Here is a 25511-nt window from a genome sequence, read left to right as displayed (position 1 = left end):
TAACTCACAGTTCCAAAAGACCGAATCTAAACGTTGGACCTGGGAGTTTCCCTGTGGACAGTTCCACAACGAAATTGACCACATCATATTCAATCGAAGGTTTTGCCTGACTGATGCCGCTGTTGTCCCAAAAAACCCTCAAAAATAATAACTCAAAATAAGTAAGGAGCTATGTGATCTGCAGCATGGGGACGAGCCTCAAAGCCGTGATGTCAGTCAGGGAGAGACGAGTATCACGGGACCACCACAGGAAGGAGGCACAAGTGACCCTAATCTAGAGGGCCAACAAATCAGCAGTGACCTGGGGCTGGGGGCTTGAGTGCCAAGAACATACGGAAACCTCTGGGGGTTGGGCGTCCTCCTGAGGGTGGGGGGAGATGGAGCAACAACGGCTCCAGCTGTACTTGGATTTGAACAGATGGCATTCCTTGGATAGGCCCTGACCCCTCGCTAGCAGAGATCGGAAAAGGCAGCCGTAGGGGCAGTAAGGGGGGTGTGCATTATGGCTGTGCTCTGTGCGGGGGGGACCCCATCTGGACGGAAGGGGGCTGCCTCTTGCTGCTCTAGAGGGACCTTGATGTGCACGCCGTGCACGCTGGTTGTAAATGAAGCAGGCTGAGGGTGGGGAGAGAGTCCCAGGGAAATGCTGCCGGGGGCATGGGGGCCGGAATGGAACCCCTGACGAAAGTGAAGAAGGGAAACCCGACTTGGCCACATCCCAGCGAGGGAAGAGGCGAGAGCGAGCCGGGCTGAAGACGAGCAGAGCGAGGTGAGAGTGGGAGGGAGCCGCCTCTGTAGACTGAGGGTGTGGGGTGGGGGGGGGGGTCCGAGGCAGGTTGTAGCGGGAAACGGGTGTTTGAGCTGGTGGAAGCGCGTGGAAGGTGGACTGAAGAGGTGACTGTGCGTTTTTGTGCAGTCTTGGTGCTCCAGCCCTTTGTTTGCAAGAAACAGGGGTGCAGAGGAAGGTGGTCTGTGTCCCCTGGGGGAGGAAGCCACCCCGGAGTATGGGTGGGACATGAGCAGGGGCACAGCAAGATGACTTGGCCAACGAGGCAGTGACAAGAGAAAGGAAGAGGAGGTGATAGTGACACAAGCAACCTCAATGGGTGCATGCCAACAAACTGACTTCAGAAGGTGGTTGAGGGGCCAGAGAGATAGTACAGTGGGCAGGACACCTGCCTTGCATGCAGCCGACCCAGGTTCAATTCCCAGCATCCCATATGGCTCCCTGAATACCACCAGAATTAATTCTCCTTGCTGTGCTATGGTTCTGGCCCCAGAGCTGGGTTCTGGGTTGTTTGTTTGTTTGTTTGTTTGTTTTTAAAACACCAGGGATATAGCAGGAGGACACCAAGAGCAAGAAAATTGCAAACTCTCTGTAGCTGTTGGGGAGGGGTGGGAGCGCTGAGGGGTCTTCACTTCTCCTTTGTATTGCTGCAGAACTTTGAACCTGTCAAAGTTAAGTGCTTTTAGAAGCTGCACCAAGGCTTCCAGTAAAGGAAGAGGCTGGAGCTGGGGAGTTGAGCAGGAAGAGGGTATTTGGAGGCTAAGATGAGGGCCACAGAGATAGGGACAAATGGAGATGGGGGCCACAGAGGCTGCACGCTGAGTGGGAGGTGACAGTTTGAGAGCAGGGGTGGGGGCAGGGCCCCGAGTGCTTCAGAAGAGAACTGACTTTCAGGTCCAGGGCAAGGCGTGGCTGGAGTTCTGGTTCTGGACCCCAGTGGGGCTGGTCCTTGTTCCACTCTTAGCCCCTTACGCCCACCCCTCCTCTTAGATGCATGGTGCAAAATGCCTCTGGGACAGGCTTGGGTAATGCAAGAGGAGCGGAGACAGGGACAGAGCTGAGCTGTGCAGAATGCACGAGTGAGCACTGAGCATGGTACTCGCAGGATAGCCCCAGCAACTAGCACTGTCTCCCTCTTGCGAAGGCAAAGACAGCGGGCTAGGCTCCGTACCCTGAGCAAGCCTGTTCCGCTCACTCCGGGCTGTGGGAAGCCCCTGCCAGCACCGTGGGCCTTGTCTTGCAGCTGTTCTCTGCTCAGCAAAAAGTACATAAATAAGTAAAATAAAATCCAAACCAAACTCCCCCAGTTGGTTTCTCCCTCCAGTCTCCCTTCATTCTCCACATCGTTGCCCCTGACTGCCTGCACGCCCCCAGACGACCAGGAGCCGCTTCTGTTCCAGCCTCTGCTCCTCATGTGGACATTACTCAGCCATGCAGTTGCCCCTCCAGGGGCTCAGAGGCTGGGGTCCCCGCGGCTACCTGCCTCTCAAAGAGCCTGGACTGTGCCCAGGGAATACTGGGGGCATGGGCCCCCCTTGATCAGAAAAGACGGGGGTCCCAGGCTCTCTCTCTGGTCTGTTCACCCCTGCTGGGCAATGACCTGGAGAGCTCACCTCTGTGAAGGGAAGCACATGGCCCGATCCAGATGTTTGACACATGAATGAATGAGTGAATGAATAAATGAATGGCTCAGTGAGGGGAGGGAGAGAATAAACATCACTCTGGGAGTCAGGCTGAGCAAATCCGGGCCGTACTGCCCCGCCGTCACTCCAAATGCAGGAGAAGGTGATTCGGTCGGGACCTGAAGGCCTGAGGGGCTTCTGATGTGGGCGCTGGGAGCGGGCCTGTCCCCCTGGAGTGTTCGCTCCCAACACCTGCCCCTTGGAGCAGAGGCTGGAGCTGGCAGACCATGATGGATGTGGAGCTGGCATGAAAAATTGAGGCCAAGGGCTGAGCTCCCCCTGCCAGGCAGCTCGAGGGCTGGCAGGCAGTGTACGCGGCCACGAGGGAGCATTATCGATAGCCTGACAGCGTGCACATGTGTGCGAGTGTGTGTGTGTGGTGGGGGGTGGGGGTGGCCCATCCTCATGGAGAATTAGGAGGCTGAGGACTGGAACAGAGCAGAAAGGGCTAGAACCGGCGGCTTCCTGGCAGGGAGGAGACTCATCAGTCGCCCTGCAGAGGCTCCCTGGTCTGCTCACCCTGGGGGGCGAGAGCCCGTGCTGACAGGGGCCCTCCAGGAGTGGCACCCAGATGCCCACTGCACTGAAGTTTGAAGCACATGACTCCCCGAGGCAAGTGGTCCCAAGAGCCTTCCTTGCTCCATTTTTTTTTTTTTTGCTAACCCAGTGGTGCTCAGGGCTTACTCATGGCTCTGTGCTCAGGGATCACTCCTGGTGGGCTCAGGGCACCCTACTACGGGATGCCGGAGATCAAACCCAGGTCAGTCAGGTGCAAGGAGGCACTCTCCCTGCTGTGATCTCACTCCGGCTTCTTGCCCTTTTTCTGACCAGGGTTTTGCCAACCACAGTGTTTGGTACCCGTGGAGTGCCCCCAGTGTGATTATTAAATGAGGAGGTCGCTGAGCCTGGGATCTCGTGGGTCCTATGGGCAGGGGTACTATACTGTGCCCCGGCTTCCTCCCCAGCACCTGGAACCCCCCCTGAGAGCTCACTGCAGACCTGCTGATGAGGAGCTGACTCGGAACATGAGCACCAGGGCGTGAGAGCTCGCAGGGGTGGCAGAGCGGGCACTGAAAGCCTCGCTTGCTGGTGCGTGGACAGGAGGTCGTTGGCAGAGCCTTGCACCCCACGGCCCTGAGCCCGGCTCTCCTCTCCCCAAGCTCCCCAAACTGTGGTTGGTGGCCCACACAGAGCACTGCCTCCCAGGGGATCTGAACCGAATGTGCTCCATCAGAGTCTCTGGGGTGGGTCTGGGAATTTGCCCCTGATGGAAGTTTCCAGAAGGTTTTTCAAGCACCTTAAAATCACGAAGACTAGAGTCATGGTACCATGGGGACAGCACTTGCCTTGCACGTGGCTGACCCGGGTTCCATCCCTGGCACCGCACAGGGTGGCTGAGCATTGCCAGGAGTGACCCCTGAGGGCAAAGCCAGAGCAGGCCCTGAGCACTGCTGGGTGTGGCCGTTTGGTCAGGTTGCTGGGGTTGAGATATTTGGCCCTTCCTGTTCTTCAGGGTCCTCCTGTCACACAGCTGCAGTGCTCCTGACTGAGACAGCTGTGGGCACCCTCCGTCCACCTCCCAAGCTGTAACTGTTCTTTCCTACCTCATACCCGGACCCCAAGGGGCTTGAGAGCTTACCCAGGTCACGGGGCCAGCAGCAGCGGGCAGCAGGGCTGGGGCCAGTGGGTGCCTCCTGGGGTTCCCTCTGCTTTCCCGGTAGGGGGATCCCCTGGGGGCTACCCCGGTCCCTCAGGGCTGTCCCAGAGCCCACCTGACCTCAGGGGAGGAAAGCGTCAGATGGGCTGTCAGGTGACCCAAGGCAGAGGGTTGTGGGGTTCCAGTAAGGCTCCTGTCTGCCTGCCCTGCCCCCGACCGACATGCCAGAGCCTGCCACCTGCTCGGCAGATGGGCAGACTGTCAGCCCCTCTGCCTGGGCTGGCCCCAGCTTGGCTCGGCTGGGTGCTGGCCGCTCCTGAGCTAGGACCATCTGTGCCTGAGCAAGACCCAACATCCGAGGAGAGGTGGTGGAGGACAGGAGAGCCTAGGGTACTGGGGTGCCCCCCACCCAGGGCTGCAAGAGTCAGCACCACTGAAGGGGCAGCAGAAAGAAATTTCAAAGTCTCACCACCCCCTCCCCTGACAGGCAAAGGTGCCCCTGCCCACGTCTCCCTTTCATCTCCTGCTGCTGCGCTGTCCCCTGCACCCCTGCAGGCATTGGCGTCCCAGGGGGACTCTTTGGTGGGGAGAGGGGCAGCTGCTCCACCCTCTGCTGGGGTGGTCCTGGGAGCTGACTCAATCCTGAATGTTTTTGCCTGGTGAAGCAGAGCTGGATGGGAACATTCCCTTAAAATGAGACGCAGGACAGAAGACAGAGGTCAGAGGTGCGGTGTCCGAGGCGGGAGGTTCAAGTTCATGAGCACGTCAGATGTTCCAAAGGGATTGTAGTGTAGTGGTCCTCTTTTCCCGGGGAAGGTAGCAAGTGGGGGGGAAGGGGAGGGGAAAGGGAGCGAGGGAGGGAGGGGGAGAGAGAGAGAGAAGAGAGAGAGAGAGAGAGAGAGAGAGAGAGAGAGAGAGAGAGAGAGAGAGAGAGAGAGGAAGCAGAGGCTTCCCTGCCTGTGTGAAGGAGACTGAATTGAATCCCCTGGGGACAGGAGACCGAGAACTGCTCCAATTCGACAGAAATTTCCGTTCAACCCCTTCGTGAAGAGTTTCGGGATGGAGGGTGCCACTCGGGCCCCTCCACCTGCACCCTCTCCCGGCTGCACCGGCAGCTGCAGCAGAAGGTGCTGGCCCACCCCCAGACAAGCTGGCCACCCTTTTCTGGAAGCACTACAGATCTCCCTGGGAAATGAGGACTCTTAGGGGAAAAAAAAACAACAACAACAATAAAAATCCAACCACTGCATTGCAGTGCCTTTGAGTCTGGCACAGGACTCGGGAGGAGAAGGTGCCCACACCAGTTGGCTGCGCCCGGCCCGCACCCAGCCCATGCACCCGCCCGCACCCAGCCCGCACCCAGCCCACACCTGGCCTATACCCAGCCCATGCACCCGCCTGCACCCAACCCTACCTTGCCCATTGTCAACCAACAGCCCCTGCCTTTCCCACCCCCAGTCCTGTACCCAGCCCAAACCCCTTCTGGCACCTGCTGCTGCAGCCCTGAGGGCCTAAAGTGGGAAGATGGTGGCACCAGTGACACCACCCCCCAGAGCCAGGAGGGTCCAGCAGGAGCTGAGAGGTATGGATTCAGGCAAAGATGGGATCGCAGAGCAAAGGTGAGAGACAGCAGGGGACAGGCTGGGAGGCCTCTGTGTCTCCAGTGGCCCTCCCCCCCCCACAATCTCCGTCACTGGGGGTGTACGCGCAGCTGAGGTCTGCACACCCCCTTCCAGAAACCTCCCAGTGGGCACTATTGCTGCTGTCACCTCTCCTCTCCCTCCCAAAGAGGTGTCCGGCTCCCTGATGGGACCACATGACCCTCCGAGCTGAGAGCACCGCAGCTGTCTACCAGTTTGATCCTTTTGTGAACAAAGAGGCTGAGGGCAGAGCCTGGTTCAGGGACACCCAGGGTGCTGGGCTGAGCTGGGCCTGCAGCAGCACCCCGAGAGGACAGGCCACACGAGACCAAGCAAGAGGTCCCCGGAGGCCTGAGGAAGGTGTCCCCGGAGCAGCTGTGCAAGGCCACCAGTGGGTGTTGAGGACAATGAGCGGGACGCAGGCAGGGCCAGCCTGGGCCCCATACTGCCCAGTGCTTCCTCCATGAGGCTGTGTCTCCCACTGTCCCCCCACCCCTGCAGAAGCCCTCTCCCAAACCCCAAATGCTGCCTTCAGTTTGCATCTAAGACCCCATTAAGGACAATGAGGCCTCCTGCCCCAGGGCCCTTGTGTGCTCTGAGTGTACCCCGCCGGAATCCAGCAGGAAGCATCTCATGGTCAGTCCATCCAGGATGCCCAAAAGCAGCTTCGAGCACTTTGGAGGGAAGGAGGAGATGTGGCGGGCCAGCTCCATGCAGAGTGCTCTGGGCTCTCTGCTGCTCCCTTCCTGTGCCCCAAAGCCCCCCACTTGGAAAGAGATCCCGGTCTCCCACAAGAGCTGGTGGGATCTCTGTCCAGGGTCCTGAACTTCACCTTCCAAAGAACTGGGTTCCAGGCCTGACCAGGGAGGGAGGGACGGTGGGTTGGGACCGGGCCCCGTGGGTGGCACAGCTTAGGGGGAACCGGGTGAGGCTTCTGTGTCTCAATATCGGCATGACTGGCCTCGCCACCATCCTACCCCTGGACTCGGGACGGGTTGACCCCGGATTCCTTTTCTGAAAGGACACAGGTCTTGCCTACAATCTGGTTCTGCTGGTACAGAGAAGGGAAAACTCCAGAATGAGAGTGAGAGGAGCACTTTGGCCTGTGCAGGGCTGCCCAGGGAGGTCAGTGTGGCTGTTCTCAGAGAGCTAGAGACCATAATGCTTCCAGGAGGCTGGACAAGACCAGCAGGAGAAGCCCCTGGAGAAGAAGAGTTTCAGTTCAAGGCACAGAATCAAACTCTTGCTCTCCCAGATGCCCAGACAGAGGAGAGCGTCTCCCGACTGCTGGGTGCTGAAGAGAGAGGTGCCCTCAGGAGGCCAGCCAGGGAATGCCCACAGGGACTGCAGCATGGCCTGGGGACAGCTCAGCAGACAAACAGAGACCTTTCCTTTCTGGCGCTGGCTTTCATGCAATCTAACTGTGTTGTTAGCGCTCAAACCATCCTTGCCAGAACAGTGTTATTCGTACTGCTAGCAAGAACGAGTGAGTCCAGAAGGCCCAAGGCATGTCCCCAAATCCCATGGAGAGCAGCAATTGTGACTGGCACCAGGCCTATCTGCCTGCAGGCAGCCTGGATTTTGCACTCAACTACTCTTGACTGAGTTTCAGACTTGAGGGGCCAGTGGGAGGATGCAGGGGTCTGATGCTCAGACAGAAGCTCACCCTCTTCCCACTCTGGGTATGAGTAAAGAACAGCAAAGCCAAGGAGGAAGGGCCAGAAGTCCCTGGGAACAGGGAGAGGCCATGAGGTATACTTGGAATCCTAAAGCAGTGACCAGTAGGCTGCCCAGGGTTGCCTGTCCTGGTGTATTTGTGTGTGTATGTGTGTGTGTGTATTGTCTGTGCATGCATGTGGTGTATGCATGGATGAGTGTGGGGTGTATGCATGTATGTGTGTGTGCTTGCTATGTGGTATGTGTGCATGAATGCCAGAGACCAACCCCGGTGAACAGGGTTGAAGCAAGAATTAAAGAAAAGAGACAGATGTGAGAGAAGTGTGGTGGTCAGGGGCTAGCAGCCTTGTGGACTGAGACCCCCAAGTGCCTGACACATTCAGGATTTATTGCTTAGACCCAGGAGTTATTACAAGAACAACATTCTTTGGTGAGTTGCCTAACCCAATCTATCCGAGCTAAACTTTTATACGTCCGAGGGCCTCAGGATGCCGGGACAAACATCCTTGTAATGGGCTTATCTCGAGGGATGTTTCCTCTGAAAAGAGCAGAGAAAGCAGTCACAGGCCCTCTGCCTCAGTGGCTTTCCACATCGGCCCTAGCGTTTCTGGTATCAGGGCTCTACCTGCCCATTCTGCCTTTCTCCTCAATCCATGCGTGTGTGAGTGTGTGTATGAGTGTGTGTTGAGTGTGTATAGGTGTGTGAATGAGTGTGTCCCCATGTGTATGTGCATGGTCATGTGTGTGCTCCAAATTCTCTCCCATCAGCACCTCTTACTCTCTCATCCCAGTCCCCCTGGTGTCCACGCAAACTGCCCCTCCTCTCCTGTGCACCCCACACTCATCCACCGCCCCTTCTCCCCGGCTCAGCCTTCTCTATAGACGGGAAACCTCCTAGCCCTGTCCTGCTGCTCCCACCAGCAAGTCAGTGTCCACTCACAGTGTGTGACTCTCCCCACTCCCAGGAAGTCACACCCACTCTCCCCCTCCCAGGAAATCACACCCACTCTCCCCCTCCCAGGAAGTCACACCCACTCTCCCCCTCCCAGGAAATCACACCCACTCTCCCCCTCCCAGGAAGTCATACCCACTCTCCCCCTCCCAGGAAATCACACCCACTCTCCCCCTCCCAGGAAGCCACACCCACTCTCCCCACTCACAGGAAGTCACACCCACTCCCCCTCCACCAGGAAGTCACACTCCCTCCCCCCCAGGAAGCCACACCCACTCACAGGAAGTCACACCCACTCTCTCCCCCAGGAAGCCACACCCACTCTCCCCATCCTACAGGAAGTCACACCCACTCTCCACCCCAGGAAGCCACACCCATTCTCCCCCCCACAGGAAGCCACACCCACTCTTCCCTGCACCCCACCTTTCACCCAGCTGCGCAAGAGAGGGCCTCCTTGACTTCCCCCTGCCCTGGGCCTCTCTGCCTGACCGTGCCCCCATAGCACCAAGGAGGAACCATCCTTTGAGCCTTGCCTGGGGTCTCTGGCTCCTTCCCTGCTCCCCTCCTGCACACTCGTTCCCCTGGAAGGACACTGCCAGGAGGACAGTGCGCAGAGGCAGGCTCCTGCCTGCCTTCCCCGAGCTCCTCCCCCATCCGTCTCACAGGGGCCCAACAACTAAAACACCGTGAAAGAGCACAGCACGGCTGACTGTCAAGCGGTCCCTTGCGCCTGAATCAAAATCTCTCTTGTCACTGGAGATTCGCAGGTACTTATCAGCTGTTGGTTTACAGGAGAGAAAGGGACAGAAAGAACTCGGGTGACTGAACTCGAAAAGCAGAACAGGCAGGGACATAGCTCAAACGCCTGGCACATGCGCTTTGCATGCAGGAGCCCCAGCTTTGATCTTTGGCTACACACACAGCTCCCCCCAGCTCTTCCAGGAGCAGCCCCGAGCACTGAGCCCGGAGTAGCCAAGAGTACCACTGGAGGAGGCCCCATAACTAAAGAGCAAAGTGCAGCCACGAAAGCAGCAGCAGGCTGGCTGTGAAACGGGGTGTCCAGCAGGGCGGCGCTCCGGCACCCCTGAGCTGGCCCAGGGTCCCAGGGCCCACCCGCAAGGCCGCACCCTACGCGTGACAGCTGAGTCACGGGTCTCCTCAGCTCACCCAGCCAGCCAGAGCCCCCCACGGTCAGCCCTGGGTCCCTTCCTCCCGCCCTGCTCGCGCTCTCACCAGCACCGTGCTGGAGCCAGGATCCTCTCTCGCCTTCCCGGGCTGCGCTCCCCTCCCCTCTGCCCGCTTGGTTTCTGTCCAGCCTCCAGCCCTTGATTCAGTGCCACTTTCTCCAGGAAGCCATCCAGGATCTCCCGGACTGTTCTGTATGTAGCACCAGGCCTCACCCCTTCTTGGGGTGGGGATTCACAGGGTTGGGACCATCTCCCTCCGCGCACAGCACCCCCACAACGGCCCAAGTCTCTGTGGTTCTGCTCACTGCTGGGTGCCCCGAGTCTAGAGTAGCGTTTGACACGTGGAGTGCGTGTGTGCCCAGGCACAGCTGCTGGGTGGCTGAGTGAACCGGTGGGGCTGGAACGCGGACGGAGCTTGGAGAAAGGGGATCTGCAACACCCCCCACTGACACAGGGGCTGAGAACGGGCTCAGCAGAAACCTGGTCCAACAGGAAGTGGGGGCGGCCTTCTTGGGAGAACGTGGTTCTCGGGCCACGTGACTGTGGAAATATTAGTCCCCAGGAGCAATTAGTTCAGTTAATTAGCTCATCCATTTAAGCAGCGGTTAAGGCAACGGGGCCTGCAGACCGTTCAGGGAAAGACACTCAATTATTTGCACCAATGTCACCCTAATTTCCCCAGTAAACTCGGTTGTGTCTGGGCAAGGGAAGAGACTCAAACACTCAATTAATTTCCCCCCGTTTGGGGTCTGGAGTGGGAGGCAGGGAGGGGCTCTTGGGGCGAGAGCTGGTTCAAAGTAGGCTGTTGGGGGCTGGGGCGAGAGAGTGGCTTAGGAAACAGGCCTGGAGTGCTCCGCCCCGTTTGGTCCTGACACCACTAGGTCCTGGCCCGCCCCTGAGCCCCTAGCCCAGTCGGCTGAGAAGGACTTGGATTGGTTCCCAGGACCTCGCAGCATTGCATTGGAGCCTCCCCCCCCCACACACACACACACAAAAAAAAATGTCAGCTGTCAGTCCTGAGGTCACCTGGCATTGATGACCTCATTGGCCTTTCTGATGACGACAAGCTCTCGGATGACAAGCTCTCAGACTTTGAGGTGCCACCAGAGTCGAAGTGCCAAGGTCACACTGCAAGTTGATCTGGGAACATACCTGGGACCCTAAGTCAGACTCCTCGGGCTGGGGGATCCTTGGCTATCACAGGGGTGGGCGACAACCCCAGGGCAGGGGGACCGGCTTGCCCAGAGCGTAGCTGGTTGAGTGGAGTGCCCACCCCCTATCCCTCTCCCCCGTTCAACCTGTTTCCCCATCTGGAGATGGAGGCGGAGTTCGGGGTGGCTTCAGCAGTCCCCCACTCCGCTCACGGGGGCCACTCTGGGCAGGCACTCGACCACGTGACATATGCCGCGTGCGCAGAGCAGGCCTCTCGCCCCTTTTCCGTGTAAAAAGAGCAAGGCGGGGAATTGGGGGGGGTGTCGGTGAGGAGGGGAGAGCTGGGGTCAGGGGCGCATGGCTGGCGGTGGAGGTGGGGTGTAGGCAGGGCCGTGGCTCCCAGGGAGCATTGGAAGGGTCTGGCCACATGGGAGCTCTGGGAAAGGGCTGCTGAGGGGGCCGCGGGGCGGGGGGGGGGAAGACCCTGCTGCACTGTCCAGGCCACAGAGCCTCACTCGTCAAGTCTCAGCTCTCATGTCACACAGAGCACCGGGCGCAGCTCAGCAGAGGGGCTCAAGCCTTGCACATGGGAGGCCTAGCGCCACCCCACACCAACACGCATGCACACACTCACATATACTCACACCTATGCACCTATGCACGTACCCACTCTCTCACACACACTCCCACATGCACACCCATGGTTTTTGGTTTTTTTTTTGCTTTTTGGGTCACACCCGGCGTTGCACAGGGGTTACTCCTGGCTCATGCACTTAGGAATCACTCCTGGCAGTGCTTGGGGGACCATATGGGATGCTGGGAATCGATCCCGGGTCACCCACGTGCAAGGCAAATGCCCTACCCGCTGTGCTATTGCTCCAGCCCCACATGCACACCCATGTGAACCTGTGGCACCTAAACCACTGTGGCACTGGGCAGAGAGGCTGCGGTCTGGCCTCCCTGGGAGCTGTTTTCATGGACGAGCCGGTTCTCACTCGCCGCTGCACAGACTGAGCTGCCTGGGCTAGATGTGGGGCATGAGCCCTTCACTCAAGCAGAAACTCCAGAGTTTGATGTTCCTCCCCATTGCGGGGCCATGTGCTGGGCTGGGAATTATGGCAAGAGGGTCTCTGATGGAAAAGTTTCCTTGGAATCATCGTAGGTTTCTTTTCCCTATCTTCTTTTGGGGGAGGTTGGGGAGTTGGGCCACGCGCAATGATGCTCGTGGCTGGAACCGGAGAGACAGGACAGTGGGTGGGGCGTCTGCCTTGCACACCTCCAACCTGGGTTGGATCCCCAGCGCCCCATAGGGTTCCCTGAGCCCGCCAGGAGTGACTCCTGAGTGCTGATCCAGGAGTGACTCCTGAGCACTGCTGGGTGTGGCCCCCAAACAACAGCCACCACCACAAACCCCAACGGCGCTGAGGGCTTACTCCTGGCAGTGCCGAGAATCAAACCCGCGCAGTCAGGTGCAAGTGCCTTACCCAACCACACCAACTCCGACCTGCCGTGGGGTTTGTGCCTCGCAGGGGAAAATGCCCTGTACGCGGCTGTAGGTTGAGTGTGCCGGTGGGAGAAGATGAGTCCAGGATCTTCCCATGTGGCCATCTTGAACCAGAAGCCCGGCTGGACCTGGGTTTCTGCAGCACCCTCTCCACGCCGGCCGCACCTGTCATGCATGCTCCTCACCAGTAGGTGGCGCTGAAGCTGCCACCTGGTGGCGCTCCTGATGGAGCCTGAGGCAGCTGCCTCCTGGGACGGGCTGGAGTCCTGGCTCAGGTGTGGGTTGGCTCACCTGAGCCCCGAGGCTCACACAGGAAAACAGGCTGCAGTTTCTACACCCCCGCCCTTGTTGGGAGATGATGACGACTTTGGCTTCTCGAATTTTCTGAGAAGACTTGCCAACTCCCTTTCCCTCTAACCAGTGAGTCTGCCCTGGGTCTACAGGGGCCGAGAAGGCCCAGAACAGAGAGAACAGATCTGTTCTTGCGCTCGGGGAAGACGGCCTGCCCCGGATTCGTAGCAGCCTGGGAGGGTCTAATGGTAACTGTAGGGTCTTTGGGTAAGTCACGTCACCCCTCCAGAGGTGAGTGAACTGTCAGCCTCAGCCCAGGGCTTGGTCTGGATTCTGGTGCTTCCAGGCTGTGAGCTTGGGCATAGAATTTACATGTTTGCACCTCAGTTTGCTTGTCTGTGCAATGGGGCCAATGCAGATGATGTAAGGTGGGATGGAAGGACTACTGGTCCTCAGTTCTCTACAATTGCTTGTTAGGAATGGAAGGACCTGCCTTTGACACTGGTTGGTGACTCACAAGGATTCGAGGGTCTGCCCCTGGAGCCGATGACCAGGAGAGTTCAAGTCCTGCACCTGCTGCTCTGTAGATGTGCCGACTCAGGAGCCATTCTCATCCCGACCTTTGTTTTCCTGCCTGTGGAGTGGGACTGAGAACAAGCCTGATGCAGGGACGTGGCTCGGCATTAGCACACTTGCCGCACACGCATGAGATTCTGGGTTCCATGCCTGGCACTGAAAGAAACGGGGTGGGGTGGGGAGCTACCTCAGCGGGCTGGAGTCTCGGGACTGATCCCCAACACCGCAAAGTCCCCTGAGCACTGCTGGGAGCGACCATGAGCACTGAGCTGGGAGTACCCCCAGTCAACACCGGGTGTGGCCCCCAAACAAAAAGAAAAACAAAAAGGCAGAGAGCAACAATCTCTCCTGCAGCTTTGGTCATGCCAGCTGTAAACTCACACAGACCCTGGCTGCGTGCCCAGCACACAGCAAACAGTAGACCCCGTCTGTCTGCTTCCTGGCCACCTCACCCTCACTTTGGTGCCCGAACTTCATTAGCGCCAACGAGCTTCCTGCTTCTGCACAGAACCTCTCCCCTGTGCCCCCGGGCATATGCCCTGGGAGCCCCCCACAGCTGACTTGCAAGTGCGGCTTCACCCGGGCTTGTGTTTCCAGCTGACGGTTCCAGCACTGGCTCCTGGCACCCCCACTGTCCCCAGCTGCCCTGCGGGGGCCACCGCCTGTGCACCTGCCCCCGCCCGGTTCTCCATTTTCCCAGCACCCTGGGCTCTGCGGTCCCTGGGGGTCCCCCCCACCGACACTGCCCATCACACACCGCTTTGGGGAAGGCCACGTTAAGGATCTCACAGCCGTGAGTGAGCCTTCCAGCGTCAAGTGTGAGGCTTAGTGAGGGCTCTTGAGAGCGTCTCAGCAGCACTGGGACTCCATAGCCCTGAGAGCAGAGTCGGCCTAAGACAGAGCCCCCACCTGGGGGGCGGGGCTGAAGCCCAAGGGTTTGTCCGCTGACGTGTCTGATCAGAAACCTGCTCCGCTGATTTGTTTGCTTTCTGTTTGGGGGCGATGCTCAGGGGCTCCTCCTGGCTCTGCACTCAGGAGTTACCCCTGGCAGTGCCTGGGGGACCCTACGGGATCCCAGGGATTAAACCTGGGTCGGCCGCGTGCAAGGCAAATGCCCTCTCTTAAAATTCCCACCCTTTTTTTTTTTTTAATTGTTTTCTTGGCTGCACCCAGCAGTGCTCATGGCTTATTCCCGACTGCTCAGGAATCACTTCTGGAGCGTTAGTTGTATGCCAGGCAAGCACCCTACCCCTGCACTGTCTCTAGCCACCAAAACCACCTCTTTAAAGACCACCCCGTACATTTATTATACCTGGAGTTGATCTGCAGGCACCATTCAATTTATTTGTTCTCAGGGTACCCTTGCCGAGTCCCCGTGTAATCCTGTGGGTAAAGAAACGCTCCGGAAGAAGGATGCCAGCATAGCCCTCAGGGCTGACACCTGCATGGCAGTCTCAGCTCAGCCCACTTCTCCCCCCAAACCGAACAGATGCAAGCTGCCGCTCAAGGCGCAGAGCTCAGGCTCGGGAGGAATGGGGGCTCTCTGTCTGTTTCCTCATCTGCCAACGGACCCGCCGTCCCAACCCGCACTGAGGGAGCTCCAGCCTGCACAGGCGGCCACTCAGGTCCTGAGGGGTGCTCAGATGTTCATGCCTGATGACTCTCACCGTAGTCAGGGCTCGGGCACTGCGTGAGGGGCACTTTCCTTCCCATTTCACAGACGGGAATGGAGAGGTGACGGGACCTGCCTAAGACCATCCCACCACTGCGGGGCAGAGACAGGATGCACGCTGACTGCTCTGAAGATGCATCAGGGCTGCTGGTCTGAGTCTCCGGGAAGTGGAGGGGGGGAGGGGTGGGGGAGGAGAAGAGAAGGACCCAGGGGAGAGGAGGGAGGACCCAGGGAGGAGGGTGGAGGAGGACTCAGGAGGAGAAGAGAGGGGGGAGGACACAGCAGAGCAGAGAGGGGAGGGGCGGTCAGAGCAGGGCAGCGTGGGGGAGAGATGCGGAGGAGGGGGGAGGGTCGGCAGAGGGGGAGAGGAGCCGCATCCATCAGCACTGATGGGGGCCTGCGAGAGGGCAGGGTTCAGGCCTGAGCAGCGCCCCGGCCCCTGCCTTTCTGGAAGAGAAGGGCCCAGAGTCATTTTTCTGTGTGGACAGGCCTGAAGCGGGGAGGAAACTCGGTCAAGGTGAAGTTGTTCTCGGCTTTTCCTCGGCCCCTCCCTTCTGTCTTGTTCCGTCCCCCCCTCACTCAGCAGGGGCTGGAGCTCTGTTCTGGGGCAGGCACAGAGGGGGCGTGCTAGAGCAGGGCTGGGGGGCACTGCAGCAGTCCAAGGGCTCCGCAGGACCCGGGACAGGGAGTCAGCCCTGTCCATGTCCAGGCTCCCTTCCCCGCGTGGTCCCCACTTTCACCAGCGTCCCTGATTCCCAGGGTGGGCCTGGGCGGGGGTGTGCCGGGATGCTAGGGCACCAGCTCTGTAGGAGGGGATTTTTGTTGTTTGGGGGTGTGCCCAGGGGCAGGGGTGGGGAGTGGGCAGCGGGGTGGGGTCCTGCCCTGGTCTGTGGGAGGAGCTGCTGGTGTTCCCAGCTCTGCGGGCGGCCTGTGCTGGGGGCCTCTCTGGGCCACTGTTCTTTGGACTTGAAGAGGCAAAGCCTGGGCAGGAGCCCCACGGTTACGGGGCACCCGCCTGTGGGGGCCCCGGGAAGGTAGGAGTCAGGAGGCACCTGGGTGGGAAGAACGCTGGGTGCGAGGAGAGGAGAGAATGCAGGGTGTTGGAGTGTTGGGACGGAGAGAGAGTAGGGGTGAAGGCAGAGAGCAGAGCTGCTGACATCTCAGGGTCCAGCCTGATCTCCGCTGGAGGGCGCTGGTGGGGGGGGGCGGAGGGCCGTGGCCAGTGACCCCGCGGATGCCGAGAGCCCCGGGCGGCGTCAGGAGCTCCTCTGAGCCCTTCCTGATCACACAGCGTTCAGGTGGCACTGCCAGGAGCCCAGGCCGCCGAGCCTCAGGAGCTCTACGATTTCATGATTATGATTTTTGTCTGTGCCATGGGCTGGAGCGATAGCACAGCGAGTAGGGCGTTCGCCTTACATGCGGCTGGCCCAGGTTCGATTTCTCCGTCCCTCTCGGAGAGCCCGGCAAGCTACCGAGAGTATCTCGCCCGCACGGCAGAGCCTGGCAAGCTCCCTGTGGTGTATTCGATATACCAAAAACAGTAACAAGTCTCACAATGGAGATGTTACTGGTGCCCGCTCGAGCAAATCGATGAGCAACAGGATGACAGTGACAGTGACAGTGACAGCCGTGGGGTCAAATGGGAGGAAGGGGGGCTTCCCCTCCTGGGGTTCAGGGTCCACTGGGAGAAAAGATAAGAATAAGAAATGAGGAGGGCACACTGGAGAGGAGTAGGAACTGTCCTCAGGACAGGGTGGGGGGGGCGAACCAGTGGAAGGCTCTGTGGCGGGAAGGGGCACAGTGGGGCCACGGGCAGGAGCAGTGGCAGTGCCACCTGAATCCAGAGGGCACACAGCAACCACAGAGAAATGCGGGCACCAAAGGCAGGTAGGAGGGGCGACCCCGGGCGGCAGAGCAACACAGGAGGAGCTGGGCATGCAGGCCAGCCCGTGTCCGCTCTGGGATGTCAGCACCCAGCGTCCAGGGCCCAGTTCTGACGGCTGGCCCTGGGCGAGCCACCCACCCTGGCTTCCTAGGCTCCAGGGAGTGAGAAGCCACACCTCCCCCCGGCCCCGGTCTCCTGCGGTGTTGGGAGGAGGCAAGTGAAGGGCCTTGGGGTGGCTCAGGGGTACTGCACCTGCCTTGAAGGTTTGAGGCACGAGTCCAATCCCTGCCACCGCCCCACATGCCAGATGCTAGCTGGCACTGCTGCGTGTGATCCCGCCGCGTGATCTGGGGACACTGCAGCCCAGTGTGTCCCCCTACCCCCCCCCGCCGCCCTGGGCATGGTGACAACAGCATCTGAGGGGCAGCAAGTGAAATCCAAGGTCCAGGGGTCGCTGCCCATTTTAGGGGTTTCCCTGGAGCTCTGAGCAAGCCACAGCTGCCTCTTGAAAAAGTGCTCCCTCCTCCTCCCGGATGTGGCCCTGTCCCTGCCAGTGACCCCGAGGAGGGGCAGGCAGGGGTGGCAGGGAGCGTGGGGGAGACAGAGCACAGGCTCCCGGGCACCCACGGGCCTCTCCTAGTGAGAACTGCTGGCTGGTGGCTGGGGGAAGGCCAGGCCAGATTCCTGTCCTGGAGGAGGCGGGGCTGGGGTCCGGTCACTCAGCTCCCCCACAGTTCAGGTGTCCTGGGACCCTCAGCTCAGTTGGTCTCAAGTCCAAGGGGAAACCATCCTGCTAAACTTGAGTCCCCTTTCCCGCCTTCCTCCTCCAGACCGCCTCTGCCCTCTCCCCCTTCCCCCTCCCTTCTTCCCCTCCCACCTCTCTCCCTCCCTCCTACTCCCTCCTCCTCCTGCTTCCCTTCTTCCCTCTCCCCTCCCCCTCCCCTCCCTTTTCCCCTCCCTCTCCCCTCCCTCTCCCCTCCCTCCTCCTCTTCCTCTCTCCTCTCTCCTCCTCCTCCTCCTCTCCCTCTCCCCTCCCTCCTCTTCTTCCTCCTCCTTCTTCTCCCTCTTCCCTCTCTCCTTCTTCCCCCTCCCTCCTCCTTCTTCTCCCTCCCTCCTCTCCCTCCCACCTCCCTCCTTCTGGCCCAAGGATTTCCAAAGGGTGAAAGAGGAAATGTGGAGCAAAGCGGCAGGTCTCCTGGGTAGACTCGGCATCCAGCTGGTGTCTCCTCAGGTGTATGGTAGCCGGGTGTGCAGGGGGATTCCCTGGCTCCCCGAAGCCCCTGACCTTGCTCTCCTGCTCCTCTCTTCCATTTGACTAAGGCTAGAGGCTCTGCAGTCAGTTCTGTCCTTTGACCTGGACACGCACATGCACACATGTGATCACACGTACATGCATGCACACATGTGCACGCACATGCACACATGTGATCACACGTACATGCATGCACACATGTGCACGCACGTGCACACGTGCACACACATGCACACATGCATACACATGAATGTACACGTGCATACACACGCACGCAGGCATGCATGCATGCACACCCACCCTCCCAGACGCCCGCCAGTATGCGGACAGCACTCGCGGGCTCACGTGGCTTGCAGCCTGGAAATCCCTGAATCAGCGTTTTCTGCAGAGTCTGAGCCGCTGCTGCGTTTAGAGCGGCTCCAGCCCCGCGCTGCGGCTGGGATGCGGGCGCTGCAGCACTGCGGTGGCCGCTCTGGGAGTGCAGCAGTGTGAGGGGGAAAGTGGGGCGCAGTGGGGGCGGGGTGGGGAGTGGAGGGGCGTTGCTCCAGGTACGGAACTCCTGGGGCCCGCCAGACTCAGTGCATCACCAGGGAGCCCCGGGAACCCCCGGGAAGCTCTCTCCGCACGCACAGAAGGTTTCAGGGGCTGGCATCACTTTGTGCACGAACCCCAAACACGCCTGGATTCCCAGCATGCGGGGAAGCAGTGTGCGGAGAGTCGGGACGCTGGGGCGAGGCCTGGGAGGGCTGTCCTGGGACGGCCAGCAGAAACCTGCTGGTGTGGGGGCTGGGGGGCGGGGAGACCGGGCTTGCAGCCCCCCTGCCCCTCCATGCCTGCGGGGCGGGTAGGGGAGCGATGGGGTCGAGGTGGTGCAGGCCCGGCCCTGAGAACGAGCTTGTGATGCATCCCAGGGTCTGTCCGCGGAATCTGGGCGCGCAGACCTGGGTCCCGCCGCTGTCTTCCCTCCCCAAGAAGCTGAGGGTGAGGGGGACCCCGCCCCCCGGGACAGCGGGAGTGGGGGCGGCGCTCACTGGGCTCCACACCCTGCCCAGCTTCTCCCCATCAGCCTTTTGTCTCCACCACTCCTTGGCGCCCTCCCTTTTCTCTCCTTTCCCGACTCAGGAAAACCATCCGTCTCCCCTGAAGCAAATCGGCCCCCTCCTACCCACCGACCGCCGGGAGGTCCCCTCCCCCCCAGTCCCCGCCCCAGAGGCCCGGGAAGCGCTGGGGGGTGGCGCAGGGTGGGGAGTGTCGCAGGAGGACACCGAGCGGGCGGGGACGCCTGCGCATCGTCCCGGGAACCCCGTGGGACTCCGGGGGCGCCGGCCCGGCCCGGCTCGCCCCAAACTTCTCCAGGGTGGCTATAGGTTGCGCCCCGTGTCCCCCACACCGCGTTCCTGTCGCACCCACCGGCCCCTCCCCGGCCACCCCTCTCTCTCCCGCCTCCTTCCCTCCCCACCGGCCGTCGGGACGGGCGCAGGGGGGGCGCGCGCGGTGCCCCCGCGTCGGGGCTGGCGGGGGCGGGGGCGCTGCGTGCGCTCTGCGGGGATCGCCCTCGGAGGGGCCGGCCCGCACTGTGTGCAGGCGGATGTGCGCCGCATGTCAATCGGCGGGCGGGGGAGCGGAGCAGGTTGTTACTACTGCAGAGAGAGAGCGAGAGAGAGAGGGAGAGAGAGAGAGAGCGAGAGAGCGGGAGAGAGAGCGCGAGAGAGCGAGCGAGCGAGGAGCCGCAGCGGCCGGCCGGCCCGCGAGTGCAGGAGCGGACCGCGGCGGCCCCGCCTCGCCCTGCGCCCCGGCCCCGAGGAGCCCCCGGCGCGGGCGGCCGGCCAGGGACGCCCCGTCCCGAGCAAAGCCGCGCCTCGAGCCCCCGCGACCACCCCGAGGGCCTGGGCTCGCGCGGGCGCACGCAGGAGAGCCGAGCCGAGCCGGGACACCCCGACTTTCTGAGCTCGGCGCTCAGGGCTGGTAGAACAAAGTGCGGGACGGAGCCCGAGGTGGGGCGCTGGACCCCGAGAGCCGCCTTGCGTCGGAATAACCCGGTGAGTTCCCGGCGCGGAGCGGGGGGTGCTCTCGGCTCTCCAGGGAACCCCCCGACCTCTTTTCTCCTGCCGAGAGACGGGGACCCGCGCGGGGAGCAGCTGAGAGGCCGGGGCTGGGTCCACCTCCCCGGGGCGCGCCCAGCAGCTCCAGCGCGTGCGGCCGGCCCCGTGGGGCGAGGCGAGGAGGCGGGCGGGTGAAGTGGGTGCGCGGAGGAAAGTGGGTGCGGGGCGCCCTCCAGAGGGAGGGGGAGCGGGAAGGCCCCCCGTGAAAGCTCAGGAGCCCTTGGCGCAGAGCGGGGTGCGCGGGGGCCGTGGGTGGAGCGCTCGGAACTCGCTTCCCAGCCGCGCCCCCCTAGTCCCCCGCCCCCACACCCTGTCGCAGCCGTCCAGGCCGGGATGGGCAGCTCCACCTTTCGCCCCTGCGTCTCCCTGAAACTTTTTCATACTCCTACAAGCGCCTCGGCTCGGCGCTTTGGAGGGGCAGCGGGCCCCCCCCCCCCCCGAGGGTGCGGGAAGCGGCGCAGCTGGGGGCGCAGGCAAGGCCCCCCACCCCCCACCCCGGACGGTGGAGCGCATGCTCTGCTCAGTTTGCTGTGTGACCTTGGGCCAGCTGCTGCGGATCTCTGAACCTGGGGACCCGGGGCCTTGTGGCCCCTTTGGGAATGGGGACTGGGTGGTGTGGGCGGAGGGGGCGGCGGGAAGCGAGTGGCGCGTGGCACTGAGCCTGGGCACCCGAATTCACTGTCTTTGAGCGAAGGCCTCTCGAAGGGAGCACAGGGTTCGCTTGGCAGAGAGGCGCTGGCATTCGGGATTCGGGAAGCTTCTAAGCATCTATCGCTCTGACCCCGCCCATGACCTTGGACCGTCCACTTCCGTCTTGGACTCATCAGTTTCATCTGGGAAATGGGGGGGCTGGAACTTAGGGCTCCTGAAGATTCTGGCCTGGGCCTGCGGGGGAGGCCCGTTGTGCGGTTCCACGAGGTTCCACCTCACCGGCTGGTTTCTCCGGTGATGGGGCCCCTGGGGAAACCGCAGGCTGGCGGAGACCCCTGGCGCCCGGGGATGCCTGCTGCCTGGGGCGAGGGCCTGGCTTTCTGAGTCTCTGCGTTCTCTTTGCACGGGCCAGAGCCATTCCTGCCGCCAAGTTCCCAGGGACAGAGGGCGGGTGCCAAGGACCTCCGAAGGTCGGGCCAAGGGGCCCCCAGGGCCTGCCCCCAGGCAGGGTTGCCTGTTCTCAGTTGGGACCCTGGCAGGGAGTTTGTAGGGATCTCCCCGAGGCCCCCAGAGCACCTCAGCCTGCAGCCCCACAGGCCATGTCAGAGCGAGGGGCAACTCTGTCCCCAGGAGGGGGAACAGCTTCTTGAGGTGCCACGGGAGGGGGCTGGCGGGGAGAGTCCTGGTTTCCTGGGGGAGACTGAGAGGCGTCCCTGGCTCTGTGCCCCCAGGTGTGACCTTGTGTGACCTTGGCCAGGGGCTGTGTGTCCTCCTCACCAGCTGGTGAAGAGGGCGGGACTCCAGCACTTCCAGCCCTGCAGCCCCTCAGCTCTGCGCGGGAGGCTCCGGGGAGGGGACTGCATGGGCGGGGGGCTGCCATCTCAGTTACCAGGAGACATGGCCCCTCTCCAAGCCCCAGTCCCGAGAGTGGAAACACCTGAAGACAAAATATCCCATGGGATGTGGCGCCCTGCGGGGCGGGGGCGGGGGGGGGGGGGGTGGGTTCCTAACCCGCTGCCCTGTGACCTTGAGAACTTTCCCTGCCTCTTCCCTGCCTGTATGTGCCATGGAGAAGGGTGGGCACACAGGACCCTGGTAGGGGACAGCAGCGTGTGCAGGGGGAGCAGGGACAGATGAGGGAGGGGCTTGCAGGGTGGACTGAGGTCTCGGAGCAGCCTGAGCCCCGTCCCCCGTGTCCATCAACAGTCCCATCAACACGCAGCACAGACGTCCCAGGCCAGGCCGGGGGCCCTTCCCCACTGTCTGCCCCTGCAGGGCCTGATGCTGGCTCCAAGGGGTGAGACGGGGTTCCCAGAGCCAGGGGCCTCCCTCCTGCGGGTCCACACAGGAGGCAGCAGGAGAGGCCGGACCCTGGCTCAGGATGGGACTCTTCACCCCCCCCCCCCACACACACACACCAGAGCCAGGGCTCATGGGGGACACAGCCAGAGGGGTGCCCTGGCTCCGTGTGTGACTTCAGGCAAGTCGTACCCCAGCAGCCTGTTTTCTCATGGTAAAAGGTTGATTTCTGTGCACAAAAGACCCTTTAAGCCTCGTTGTTTCCCAGTCCTGAGGATTGTGCCCTCGCTGAGGCTGGGGGTGGAGGCTGGGGGTGGAGAGTCTGAGTTTATTGGAGTCCTTTGGGGTTCACTCTCCTGTGACAGGTGAGGGAAAGGCCATCAGCCCTGTCTCTCAGTCAAGGGTACCCAGGTTCCCCCTTGCTACTCTTTCCTTATTCGCTGTGTAACATTGGGCAAATTGCTAAACTTCTCTGAGCCTCGCCGTTCCACACGCATCAAATGGGGATAATACAATGGACATCTCAGGGGCCTAATGAAGATCACATGGGAATAAATGATGCAAAACTCCTGACAATTGGGAGAGTTTCTAGTGTGAATGGGATGTTGCCAAGGAAAGAGCGTGGGGGCCAGAGAGATAGCACAGTGGGTAGGACACTTGCCTTGCATGCAGCTGATCTGGGTTTGATCCTGACATCCTCTATGGTCCCTCAAGCACTGCCAGGAGTCATTCCCAAGTGCAGAGCCGGGAGTCAGCCCTGAGCACTGCGGGTGTGGCCCCCAAACAATAAACAAATTAAAAATATTAAAATGAAAGAAAATTAGAAGGGAAGAGCTTGCTGAGGTTTTGCATCGTTCCAGAGGGTCTCCTTGGGGGAGAGGTGGGGTCAGCGCCAGCCCTGAGGTCACTCCCATGCTCAGGTTTCCCAGACAGCACTGGCCACTTGCAGCCTCTTCTTGGCTAGGGCCGCAGGAATTTGCATGCACTGCTCCTTGGGGCCGGCAGAGGGGGCAGGCGGGGGGCTGGGCACTGCAGGCTGAGTGGAATCTGCCAGAGAAAGGCAGGGAAGCTGAGAGAAGCCGGGGCGGCCTTCCTGCCCCGTGGGCCAGGAGGAAAGCTGCCCAGGAGGGCCTGGAGACTAGGCACACAGAGGGGCCAGGCGGAACCCAGCGTCGGGCACCGGCAGGGCCTTAGGGACCTTCGCACCCAGTGACTGATTCCAATTCAGGCTCAGAGAGGAGAAGCTCCTGGCCCAGGCTCACACAGCACCACAGCTCCAGAGATGGGGCGACACCTGTATCCGCAGACCCTTATTCCGGCCTCTCTGCTCCCCCCCTCCCGTCCCCGCGAGCACTGAGCAGTCTCCCCATCTGGAATTCAAGTGCTCACTGGTGTGCATGCCAGAGGCCAGAAAATAGATGAACAAACATACCCAGCAAAATAAAGGCTGAGCAGTGAGTGCCGATAAGAGGAGGCAGGGTGAGGGGGGGCAGGGGCGGGAGGGTGTGTGTGAAAGAAATGAAGCTAAGGTCACGGCCAGACCCCAAAGGGAGCCCGAGCCGAGCCCCTTTCTCGGTCCCCACAGCGACTCTGTGTGAGCTAATGACGTGGCAGGCCCCAGGACGTGGCTGGGTGGGCAGACGCCCCTACCCCCCTAATTTTCTAAGAACTAGATCAAAAAGGAGTCGCACCTGAGCCTGGGCACAGTGCCTAGGTGGCTGCAGAAAGAGCACAGTCCTGGCTAGGACCATCTGGCCAGGAGACTGCCCCCAACCTTCCCATTGTATTGACCCCAACACTGAGGTCTGGGGAAATGAAAGGAACACGTGAGGGGTGTCCAGAGTCAGGGTCGTGGATCCCCAGGGCTCTGCACGCTGCCCTTGCTGGGAGCCTGGGTCAGCCCCCCCGCCCCCCCCAGCCAGCCCGCCAGCGAGAGAAGAACGCAAAGACACAAACTCGGCAAGGTCAGGTCTGCGGCCAGGCCAGTGGCGGCCCCTCAGGCCCCGCTGCCGGGCCACACAGCGACAGCCAGGAGGGAGCTGACGTCGGGGAGGCGGGAGGGATGCCGGGCAGGTGGGGTGCGAGCTTGGGGTTTGCAGAGGGTCCTGGGGTTCCTGCTGTGACGGACCCTGGCGGGAGCGTCATGGGGACATCCCAGACCCCTGTTTTCAGTGTTTCCCCCACCCCCACCCCCAGCTTGCGGCTCCCTAGAGAAATGGGCCATTGGACGCTTTTGCAGAAGGGCCTTGGAGCAGATGGCCGGCCGAGCAGAGAGCCGGCGGGGCTGGGCAGGAGCCGGGAGAGAAGCTTCCTTCCGTAGCTGGGCCCGGAGCCCAGCGGAGAGGTGGAGAGTCCTTGGCAGGTCAGGAGAGGCTGGGAGCAAATTTCCCGGCCTTTGTTTTGTTATCTCTCCCTTTGGCCGCTCCTCTTCTTCCTCCTCCCTGTCCTCTGGGGTGTGTGCGTGTGTGTTTGTGTGTGTGTGTGTGTCTTGTGTGTTTGTGTGTCTGGTGTGTGTATGTCTTGTGTGTTTGTGTGTGTCTGGTGTGTATGTGTGTCTGGTGTGTGTGTCTTGTGTGTTTGTGTGTGTCTGGTGTGTGTGTTTGGTGTGTTTGTGTGTGTCTGGTGTGTATGTGTGTCTTGTGTGTTTGTGTGTGTCTGGTGTGTATGTGTGTCTTGTGTGTTTGTGTGTGTCTGGTGTGTGTGTCTGGTGTGTGTGTCTGGTGTGTTTGTGTGTGTCTGGTGTGTATATGTGTCTTGTGTGTTTGTGTGTGTCTGGTGTGTGTGTCTGGTGTGTTTGTGTGTATCTGGTGTGTGTCTTGTGTGTTTGTGTGTGTCTTGTGTGTTTGTGTGTGTCTGGTGTGTTTGTGTGTGTCTGGTGTGTGTGTCTGGTGTGTTTGTGTGTGTCTGGTGTGTATATGTGTCTTGTGTGTTTGTGTGTGTCTGGTGTGTGTGTCTGGTGTGTTTGTGTGTGTCTGGTGTGTGTCTTGTGTGTTTGTGTGTGTCTGGTGTGTGTGTCTTGTGTGTTTGTGTGTGTCTGGTGTGTGTGTGTGTGTGTGTGTGTGTGTGTGTGTGTAATTAGAGGGTTGGAGGTTCTGGGAGGAGGAGGACCGAGGTCTCCACGGGAATGGAATTCTTGTTTAACCAGAGGTGCCTTTGGAGGCACCAGCATCCCTGGACTGAGGTGGGGGTGGGGGCTGCACCGTGGTGGGAAGGGGGGCATGTGAGGTGGAGGAGGACTTTCCCCCGTGGGGGCTGTCGACCGGCAGGGTGGTCTGCTGGTGGTGCTCAGGGGACCAGGGTGGGCCTCAGGAGGGGATCCTCCGCCCGCCGCCAGGGAGCCCACAGTGGTGTTCCTGGGGGTCAGGGCTGCCTGCTGCCCCGGGGAGGAGCGGGGGTCCCCCACGCTGGGCTGGAGGCTGCTCCTTTAGGGGGGACGGAGAGAGGACGAGGACGATGCGGAGCCGACCCACTCGGCCCCGCTCGGCCCCGCTCAGCCCCGCTCAGCCGGCCAGGAAAGGTGCTGCCGGGGTGCCAGCCTCACAGCC

General features: G+C 61.0%; 1 protein-coding gene across 3 annotated transcripts in view; it reads left to right on the top strand.

The window, feature by feature from the left end:
* SYT2 (synaptotagmin 2) overlaps nucleotides 1–25511 on the top strand; it is a 108275-nt gene that overhangs the window by 43724 nt on the left and 39040 nt on the right. Inside the window, exon 1 of one of the 3 annotated variants that reach the window (XM_055144263.1) lies at nucleotides 19437–19953. The exons of the other annotated variants lie outside the window; for them this stretch is intronic. The gene's annotated coding sequence lies outside the window, so the exon portion shown is untranslated. Of the gene's footprint in view, nucleotides 1–19436; nucleotides 19954–25511 lie in introns of those variants that run through there. 3 annotated transcript variants of the gene reach the window in all.

Source organism: Sorex araneus, chromosome 7, assembly GCF_027595985.1.
Source record: "Sorex araneus isolate mSorAra2 chromosome 7, mSorAra2.pri, whole genome shotgun sequence".
Taxonomy (NCBI): Eukaryota; Metazoa; Chordata; class Mammalia; order Eulipotyphla; family Soricidae; genus Sorex; species Sorex araneus.
Note: the sequence above shows the minus strand (reverse complement) of the source record. Positions and strands in the feature narration are given on the sequence as shown.